Source organism: Balaenoptera borealis (assembly GCF_965194805.1).
Source record: "Balaenoptera borealis genome assembly, chromosome: 3".
Taxonomy (NCBI): domain Eukaryota; kingdom Metazoa; phylum Chordata; class Mammalia; order Artiodactyla; family Balaenopteridae; genus Balaenoptera; species Balaenoptera borealis.
The window spans coordinates 12,917,933-12,927,736 of record NC_138866.1 but is presented as its reverse complement, the minus strand read 5'-3'; the positions used below and the strand labels follow the sequence as shown (position 1 = coordinate 12,927,736).

General features: G+C 47.6%; 1 protein-coding gene across 1 annotated transcript in view; it reads left to right on the top strand.

Moving 5' to 3' along the window:
* Positions 1-2,481: 2,481 nt before the first annotated feature.
* The window catches only part of DGLUCY (D-glutamate cyclase), an 89,091-nt gene continuing 81,768 nt past the window's right edge, over positions 2,482-9,804 (top strand). The window contains 1 exon segment of the mRNA XM_082384647.1: positions 2,482-5,482. The gene's annotated coding sequence lies outside the window, so the exon portion shown is untranslated.

Below are 9,804 nucleotides of genomic sequence, written 5' to 3'. Positions count from 1 at the left end.
GAGGGAAGTAACTAAGCCTGTCCCGCTGTCCCTCCCTGGACCTGTGGGGCCTCTGAGGCCTGGCTGTCTTTATGCCCTGGCTGCCCTAGACTCTGGGCGCCTCATCCCACAGGTGTAAGTTTCAGACTGTAGTACTCAGCCATCTGCCTCCGTCCCTCTCCCTTGGAGAGCTGGAGCAGTTACTTGGAGGAGATCAGCGGTGCAAAAGCCCTTTGTAGGAAGGGAAAGGTGTGTAATACCTGAGAAGGTGGAGACCCAGATGGAGACAGCCTGAACAGGAAACCAGAAGCTAAGTCCTTCCCAGCTACCTTTGTGGACCCAGTGTCGTGGTCCGAAAACGGGTTGGAAAAGAATTTCCAGACACAAGGCAGAATGTAAAGAAGACAGAATTTATTAGAAGGAAGGTTGCTGCCAGAACAGCGGGCAGACTTCCTAGTAGTTTGGGAGGGTTGAGCCCGAACATGTGCTATTGATCAGTTTTTATAGCCAGAAAACAAAGGAATAGTCCGAGGTGAAAATTTCGTTTACTGATTGGTTGAGGCACATATACCTTCCTTCTATAGCGTGAGAGTGGGACAGGGCAGATGCCTTTCCTTATTTGGAACGGGTCCTCTTGCCCAGGTGGGCGTCACCCAGGTGGGCTCAGGAATTTCGTAACCATCGCAACATTGTGGGGAGGGCGATTAAGAGTCCCCGTAGGGGGTGTAATGCTGACAATTTTACAGGCAGGGTGGACCTTTGTCCTTGAAGCACCATTGTCCTTGGAGCACCAACCCAGCACACACGGGAACTTGCATTTTTCCCGCCCTAACTTAAATTTCCTGGGGCTGACTTAAAAAAACAAGGTGCTGAGGGTGCTGGCTGCCGGATGCCGGTTTCTCCTGGGGGTTTCGGGGCGGGCCCGGGATACTCCACCTCAGTGGAGCCAAAGCAGGAAATAGACTTTGATCTCTCTTCAGTGGTTTGCAGAAATCTTGATTCCAACCAGAGGCCTAATCCCTCAGCCTTGCCGTTGTCGGAGATGACCATCTCTGGAAGCTTCACATCTAATTCAGGTTGAGGTGTCTCTTTAGGAAAAGTATCTTGAATTCCAATTTCTATCACACACTGAATCCCTTCAATTGCCTTCCCTCTCCTCAACTTTTAAATAGCTACAATTACCTGGCATACGATAGCTACCTGGGTTTAAATTTTTTTTTTTGAGGAGGCCTCATTTTAGCTAAGCAATTGCAAACAATAGCTGATTATACTTCTAAATTCTTTTGACACAAGCAATTGCTTCTTTTGCAAAGTGGGCTCTGACGCTATCTGAATACTGTAATATTTCTCTCCCTTAGCAGTTTTGCCTGGATCTCACCCACTGAAAAACCAACTGTAAATATTTGACATTCCTTGCCCCTCTGGTCATCCACACAGTTTAACCTTCTGGGGCTCTGCATTTCAGCTTTAAGCCTCAAGGAAAATGGAAAGGCTGGGGCATGTTTCTGGCCCTGAAGCTCTGCTTCTTTATAAACAGTCATCCCCTGAGGGGTGCAGGTTAGGGTGTTGCCACAAAGTTTCTAATAGTTTTTGTGTGTGAGAGAAAATATAGGTAACATAACATTTACCATTTCAGACATTTTTAAGTGTAAAATTCAATGGCATTAAGTATATTCACAATGTTGTGCAACCTTCACCCCTGTCCATTTCCAAAACGTTTTCATCATCCCCTATAGAAGCTCTGTACCCATTGAACAGTAACTCCCCATTATTCTCTCCCCCAGCCCCTGGTACCCACCATTCTATTGATACTTTCTGTCTCTATGAATTTGCCAATTCTAGGTGTCTCATATAAGTAGAATTAGACAATATCTGTCCTTTTGTGACTGGCTTATTTCACTTAGCATAATGCCTTCAAGCTTCATCCATATTGTAGCCCGAATCAGAACTTTTTCATGGCTGAACAGAGTTCTATTGTACGTTTATGCCACTTGTTGTGTATCCATTCATCTGTCGATGGACTCGGGTTGTTTCCATTGGCTGTTGTCTAATAACCTTTAACGTAATAGGTGGGATCTGGCTCCTCTGTGACCTAGGACTGAAGCAGGAGATAGATGGGCTCCAGGTTAGACATTTAAAATCAGCCTCCTGGGACTTCCCTGGTGGTGCAGTGGTTAAGAATCCACCTGCCAATGCAGGGGACATGGGTTCGAGCCCTGGTCCGGGAAGATCCCACATGCCGTGGAGCAAGTAAGCCCGTGTGCCACAACTACTGAGCCTGCGCTCTGGAGCCGGAGAGCCACAACTACTGAGCCCGTGCGCCTAGAGCCTGTGCTCCACAACAAGAGATGCCACCGCTATGAGAAGCCCGCGCACCACAACAAAGAGTAGCCCCTGTTCGCCGCAACTAGAGAAAGCCCGCGTGCAGCAACGAAGACCCAACACAGCCAAAAATAAATAAATAAATAAATAAATAAATAAATAAGTAAATTTATTAAAAAAAAAAAATCAGCCCCCCGTTTCCTCTCCGAAATGGAAGTAACAACAGAAACAGGGTAAATAGCCAGGCTTTGTCTCCTGTGGACGCCTTAAGATAACAGTCACGGCAGGGACAGAGGGGGGCTAAACCCTGTCTGAGAAAAAGATCAAGAGGTCACATATTTCCTGTCCTTGGGGCAAGGGAAACACTACACATGCGCAGAAAGGCTCCTTGGGGGTCAAAAAGGAGGGGGCACCACCCCATAATATGTGATGCTAAGGCCGTCCCATAGGCCTCTTGGCAGAAACCCATCTTGGAAAAAAGTTGTGCACACATGTTGGGGAGAGTCCTAGGGCAGGTCGGGTGTGGAAAAAGAAACCAGGTAATTGGACAAGGTAAACAAGACCCGGAAGAACTGCCCTATATGCATGACTTAAGCGCCTCTTCACTGCGCTCCTCCTCGTTGGGGAGGACGCCCACACCCTTGCTTTCTGGGTGTGCATCTCTGCCTCGCTTCTGTCTTAACGAAACAGTTTCTCTGTGTGCTCTCCCACTTGTTGTTGTGCCATGTCTCTAATAATAAACTTTGCGCCTGTTTTCACAGTTTTTGCCTCCATGAGAAATGCATTTTTCACTGGGGGCAAGAGGCAGGGGGTGTGGTGGCTAGGATTCCTGGTTTTCATCCAGGCTACCCAGCTTCAATTCCTGGCCAGGGAATTAAGATCTCACTTCACACCACCACTCACTGCTGCCTCTCTGAGATCAGGACCAATTTAACAACTACCTTTCGATTTACTTTATTTCATTCTCTGGAAATAGGATATCAAACAGTACGACTTGGACCCAGGGCTGGGTAGGCAAGCTAGGGCTGGAGTGGGGGAAGCATGGGTAGTTTGTTTAGGTATGGACCTTTGCAGAGCTGGTCAGAGATAGCACCCTGGGTGGGTGGGGCTGTATGACACAGGGTTTCTGATTCTATAAGAAAAGAGACCTTTCATTTAAACCCATTCATTTATCCGTTCATTCATTAACTCACTCATTCCAGTATTATTGAATGAGGTAGTGAGCTCAGCCTGCCCCGAGCTTCCAACCACTAGAGGCAGAGAGACAAGTAAATCGCTACTGACAACACCTAAGGGTGAGGGTTTGGGGAGGAGAAGAATGGCAGGCTGTGGGAACACAGAGGGGGCCCCTCACCTGTCCCTGGGAGCCAGGAAAGGCTTCGGAGGAAGTCAGACCTGTGTCAAGTCATAAGGAGGGGGAAAAAGTTAGCCAGGTGGAGGAAGAGGTCAGGAAGAGTGAGCCAGGCCTAGGGAGGGACGGGACAGGGCCTGGATCTGAAAGGGAGGGCCTGCAGTGGGCTTAGGTGTATGACTTGTGTTTTGAGGTGAGGGTGCTAAGATTCATGAAAGGCCGGAAAAGTGAAGCCACAGGTGCGGGCAGAGATCATTTGGTGAGGGACCTCAGATGGTGTTTGGGCTTAATCCTGGGGCAGAAGAGAAGTCCTGATGGCTTTGAAGTAGGAGAGGGACAGATCAGAAGAAAGAGATCCTGTTCTTCCCTTGAAGAAGGCATCTAACAGAAAATCACAGGAGCTGACATCTGCGTGCTTTCCGAGTACAAGGTGCTGCTGTAGTACTTCAGGCTTATTATCTCAGTTAATCCTCACAACAGCTGACCAAGATGAACGACAGGGAAATGGAGGCCTAGAGAGAAACTCACCAAGGGCTCCAAGTGGGGGTGGCAGGATGCAGACCCAGCCATCAACTCGGCTCTTCAGTGTGGTCCGTGGACCAGAGGCAACTGCATCTCCTGGGAGCTTGTTAGAAATGCAGAACCTCAGCCCCACCCCAGACCTTCTGGATCAGAGCCTGCATTTTCACAGGATCCCCATGTGATTCTTGAGCACGCTGAAGTTTGAAAAGCACTGATAGTGATTCCCAAAACATTAGATTCTCCTGGGCAGTTTTGAAAATCTTTGGTGCCCAGGTTGCGCTCCCAGATCAATTACATCAGAATTTCTGGGGCTATCAACACACAACTGGTTTAATAATATGTGGTGTGTATATATATATATATATATATATATATATATATATATATATATATATATATATATACATACACACACACACACACACACAATGGAATATCACTTAGCCATAAAAAGAATGAAATATTGCCATTTGCAGCAATGGGGATGAACCTAGAGAATATCATACTAAGTAAGTCAGATAAAGACAAATATTATGATATCACTTGTATGTGGAATCAAAAAAATAATACAAAGGAATCTACATACAAAACAGAAACAGAACAGACTCACAAACAGAAAACAAACTTATGGTTACCAAAGGGGGAAGGGGTAGGGGAGGATAAATTAGGAGTATGAGGTTAACAGATACAAACTACTATACATAAAATAGATAAGCAACAAGGGTTTACTGTATAGCACAGAGAACTATATTCAATATCTTATAATAACTATAATGGAAAATAGTCTGAAAAAAAAAAATATATATATATATTACTGAATCACTTTGCTGTATACCTAAAACTAACACAATATTGTGTATCAGTTGTATTTCAATTAAAAAGAAAGAATTTCTGGGGCATCAGAATTTTTCAAAGTTCCCTGGGTGACGTCAGTCAAGCTCTTGCATTATGTGTCCCTGTTTCCAGGGAGGGCAGGCTAACTCCTGCAGAGAAACTAGGCACAGGCTGGTAGCATCCGCCCAGCCGCCGGGGGCTCTGCGGCTTTAAGAACTGGGGTCGGCTGCCCGCCTAGGAGGCCACCGGCCGGCGCACAGGCCACGTGAGCACGGGCTGCAGAGCAAGGCTGCGACGGTCTGCGCTGGGGTTGGTCTGGGCTTGCGGACCCGAGCCCTGCAGAACAACCCGGGTGGTGCGGGCGAGCTGAAGAAAGGGGACCTTTGTGCCTTTTTGAGGGAAGCATACATTTTTGCAAGGCGCTGGAAACAAAGAGAGGAACTGTAGCCCTAGTCCAGACGCCCCAAGCAAACAGTAAGTCAGGAGGGCACGGAACACAGCACAGCCCCCCTCTGCCCCAGGCGACGTCCGCACACCCCGCCGCCGCCACCGCAGGAGCTGAAGGGCCTGCGGAGCCCGCGCAGGGCACAGCCAGTTAGCAGGGCACAGAATTTCCTGAACTTCTCCCCAGGGGTTCCCGTCTGTTCTTCGCTTTAGAAAGCTGGGCTCATGATAGGTAGCACCTGATGACGGACGCACCCCAGGTGTGGGTGGCCTGCCTCCTCTCTGTCCTCCCTCACTCCTGGGCCTTTCAGTTCAGGTCATTGCCCTGAGGACCCAAGGTCATGTGAAAGCAAAGAAAGAGAAACTGAAACCTGTCAGAAGTAACCGTTGGCCTTTGGGCCACAGTCTTGCTGGCGACAAGGCGATAAAGCTAATGGCCAAGATGAGGGTGGGGGGAGCCGGGGGTGCAGGGACTCCAGGTGCCGCAGACATGGGCAGTCAGCTGGGCGCCCACAGGACACAGGCGGGGACCTCTGGGGAGGGAAAGGTGGAGGCGAGACCGTCACCCCCACCTTGGCTGGAGACAGAGCTTTCTCCCAGCTGTGAGCCCCCTTGTCTCGGTCTCCACTGGGGGGGGCAGGACCAACATGGCGCAGGTGACCGCTGTGGCGGGCTTCTGACCTGTGGGCCACCAAACGCTAAAGACAAAGCCTTGTGACTTTTGGGTGTCCCCTCTGTAGCGTTACCTGTGCCCCCCTGCCCCCCTCCTTCGTGATGGACCATCAAGAGCCCGCTGTAATCCACCTTACTTGGCATGCAAAAATGATCATGTGTTGGGGGCGGGTAGCAGGTTGCGATTATGTTGGCATTGATTGGCATGCAGAGGAGGGAAGCTACTCTGTGTCTTCAAGATAACTGGGTACAAGTGAAAAGGAAGGGAAGGAGAGGTCCAAGGGCAGAAGGCAAAGAGAAAGCCCAGAGGGGTGGAGTTAAAGTGGGGAAGAAGGAAGAGGAAGGTGGCCTGGGGTGAGGCAGGGCAGGGCAGGGTGGGGTTAGCTGAGAGAAAGCTAAACTGTGGCTTGTACCTAATTATGATGAAACATCATAAAAGGTCAGATGTGACTTCCAGCTGCAGGGCTAGATCCCAGGAAATCAACTGCTGGCCCATGACATGTTTGATGTATAAATCTGAGCATCTTTAGAAAATGGAAGTATTGCATATGTGACCCTGAAAATTCTGAAACACCAGGCTCACATTGCAGCAGGGCAGCTGAAGCTGGAGCTGCCTGTTCACCAGAGTCCCCGCTCACCCTGCAAGCATTTTGCATTCCCCACCCCATGCCCCAACTTGTGTGCCTGCTTCCCATAGGCATCGCAGATTACTGCTACTTCTGCTCTTGATAATAATGGTTCTCTTCTATTGAGAGCCAGTGTGCGTGTGTGTGCATGTGCACACACACACCAGGCACACAGGTATGCTCGCTTTCAATTAACCTCAATTAATCTCTCCCTTTTTCAGTTGAGGATGACAGATGCACAAAACCAAACGTACCTTTCTCCTTAACAGATTTCGCAGCCTTTCCAGGCGATCTGCCAAATTGCTAGATGGTATTTGCATTAAAAAAAAATTTGAGTGCATTTTGTTATTTTGGTTTTAAGGATTTCCCAGCTTGCCTTAAGGCCATATTTCATTTATGCTACATTTTATAGCTTCACAACATTTCTTGAATGTACATGAATTCATTTTATCCTTCTAGCAGTTGCGTGAGGTCAAGTAGTTTGCGTCTCCTTCCTGTGCTCTCGGAGAAAACCAACTAGCAGAGAAGCTAAATGACTTCCCTTGGTCCTGCAGTAATTTTGAAGAAAAGTTAACATTTGGGCACAGCTCTCTGGAAAACTAAGCCATGTTCTTTGGCTGCATAGAATTGTGAAAAGTTATGCTTTGAAAAGCATAGTGACTAAGGATATGATCTCCATCCAAATCACTTGTTTGACTACTGGTTTGGCCACTTCAATAGCCATGAGTCTTTGGACAAAGTGCTCAATCTACCTGCGCCTTCTTTTCTGTAAAATGATAATAGCCCTTATCTAGGGAGTGTTGTGTGGATTAAACGTGATAATACATGTGAAGTGTTTAGAACAATGTCTGGCACACAGTAAGCTTTCAGTAAATATTACTATCAGTACTAAAATTATTGTTGTCTGTTCCTTTGGGAAATGTTCTGTATTACTTAGGGTACAGGCTAAGTTGTAACAAAAAGACCCAAAAATACATTTTCTCAAAAAAGGAGAGACATGTATTTCTCTTTCACCTCATAGCTAAGAGGATGCTAGTCAGTCCAGGACAGGTAAACAACTCTGCTCCACAGGGTCATTCAGGAACCCAGGTTCCCTCCACTGTGTTGCTCCCCATCCCCTACTGTGTCCTCTTCTGCATAGTCAAAGCTGGCTCAACATCACGTCCACCTTCTGTTCCTGCCTGGAGGAAGAGGAGGAGAGGAGGGGGAAGGCCAGCAGCCCCCTGCTAAATGATGTCATTCAGAGGTCGTCCATGTGCTTCCATTGGCCAGAACTTGGGCACACTAAGCTGCAGGTGAGCCTGGGAAATGTATTATCTAACTGGGCCAGCTAAATATGCCCAACTAAAACTTAGGAGTTCTCTTATTAAAAGGAAGAAAGGGAGAGTGGAAACTGGGGATAGTTCACAGTTTCTGTGCCATGTTGCCAGAGACATGTGTTTTGGATCTGAATTTGAAGTCATTAATGTCTTCTTGGTCTGCCAGTTTCTCAGCCCATTGGTGCTCTACGTCTTGTCTGTTGGATGTCTGCTTTACCCTTGGATTTCTTCTTTAGCAAAATCCAAGGATGGCTCTTAGCTCCATGTTTCAGATAAACACCTCTGGTGGCAGTGTGATTCTCTCCAACAGCCTGGTCAGACTGACTGTCCACTGGATTGGGCAGCCTGTTCCTTCACTGCCCAAATCTCCCAGCAAGAGTAGCATTGGGCTCTGTTTAAAATTTTTTTTCTTCTGAATTTTTGGACAACTTTCTCAACATGCAAAGTAAATTCCATGATCCCTTGTCTCTCGAGAGTCACTATCCCTTGGATCTTGGGCCTCTGGTGGCTGATTAAGGAAGGGTACCTGTGTTCCTTCCATTCCCTTGGAGTCCATCTTCGCGTGTGTTGAGGAGGGAACCTTATCCCCACCTCATCAGGAATTATCTGTGAGCCCACGAAGCTGTGATAAAGAAGCCAAGCCACTTGTTTGGTGGATGGATGGGCAGCCATGTGGTCCTGAATCTCTGTGGTCTTAGAGTTCAACCTCCAATGATGCATACTTTCCTGAAATCAAAGTTAAGTAACAGCCTGGCTCAATAAAAGGAAGTGTGGATCAATGTTCCATTCTCATTACTGCAAGTAATTGAGGTTGGACAGGTCAAGGAAGGGAATGCCAGTTGTCTCAGGGGAACTTACCAGAGAAGGTGCTATGATGAATATTGCCTAAGAGATGAAGAAGGAAATTTGTATTTGTTGAGGGCCTATTATGTGCCAGGCACCTACAAGAAGCAGAAGTTAGAGCAGTAAATAACGAGACAGACACCTAATGGAGATTACAACCTAACAGGATTACTCTACGTTAATCGTCGTGTTTAATCCTTGCAACTCTGCAAAGGATTAATATAAAGGATTTCATATTTTATAGACAAAAATGCTAAGCTCAGAGAGGGAAATAGTAAGGATGCTTTTGAACCCACATCTGGCTGATTCTAAAAGTCCTGCTCTTGGGAATTCCCTGGCAGTCCAGTGGTTAGGACTTGGTGCTTTCACTGCCATGACCGGGGTTCAGTCCCTGGTCAGGGAACTAAGATACCACGAGCCTTGCGGTGCGGCCAAAAAAAAATCCTGCTCTTTCCATCATTACTCTATCTGCCCCCATCACTTTCTTTGTTGAAGAGGGAATCTAGTCTATACACAGAAGTGACCTTGACCACTGTGCTAAACATCTGAACCGGTGACTATTGTTAACTCGGCGGTCGGCTTTGTTTGACTATGGTGGTCGGTTTCTCTCTCTAACCTGCATTCTCTCTAACCACTGTTGTCCACTTATCCTTCTGTGTGAACCCACCCAGCCGAACCCTACTTCTAGGGCATTTCTGCCCTGCTCCTTCCTGGGGTGCCGACTGCTGCTAGAGGAATTCCCAAGGATGCCTGGAAACCCTTCCAGATGTCCCTAGATCCTTCCCTGTCCATTGCCACTGGCATCTCCTCCTGACAGTCCCTCTTTCACCAACCCTTCTTTTTAACCTCCGTGTCTGTCATCGTCATTGACAGAGAACCCAACTTGCCCTTT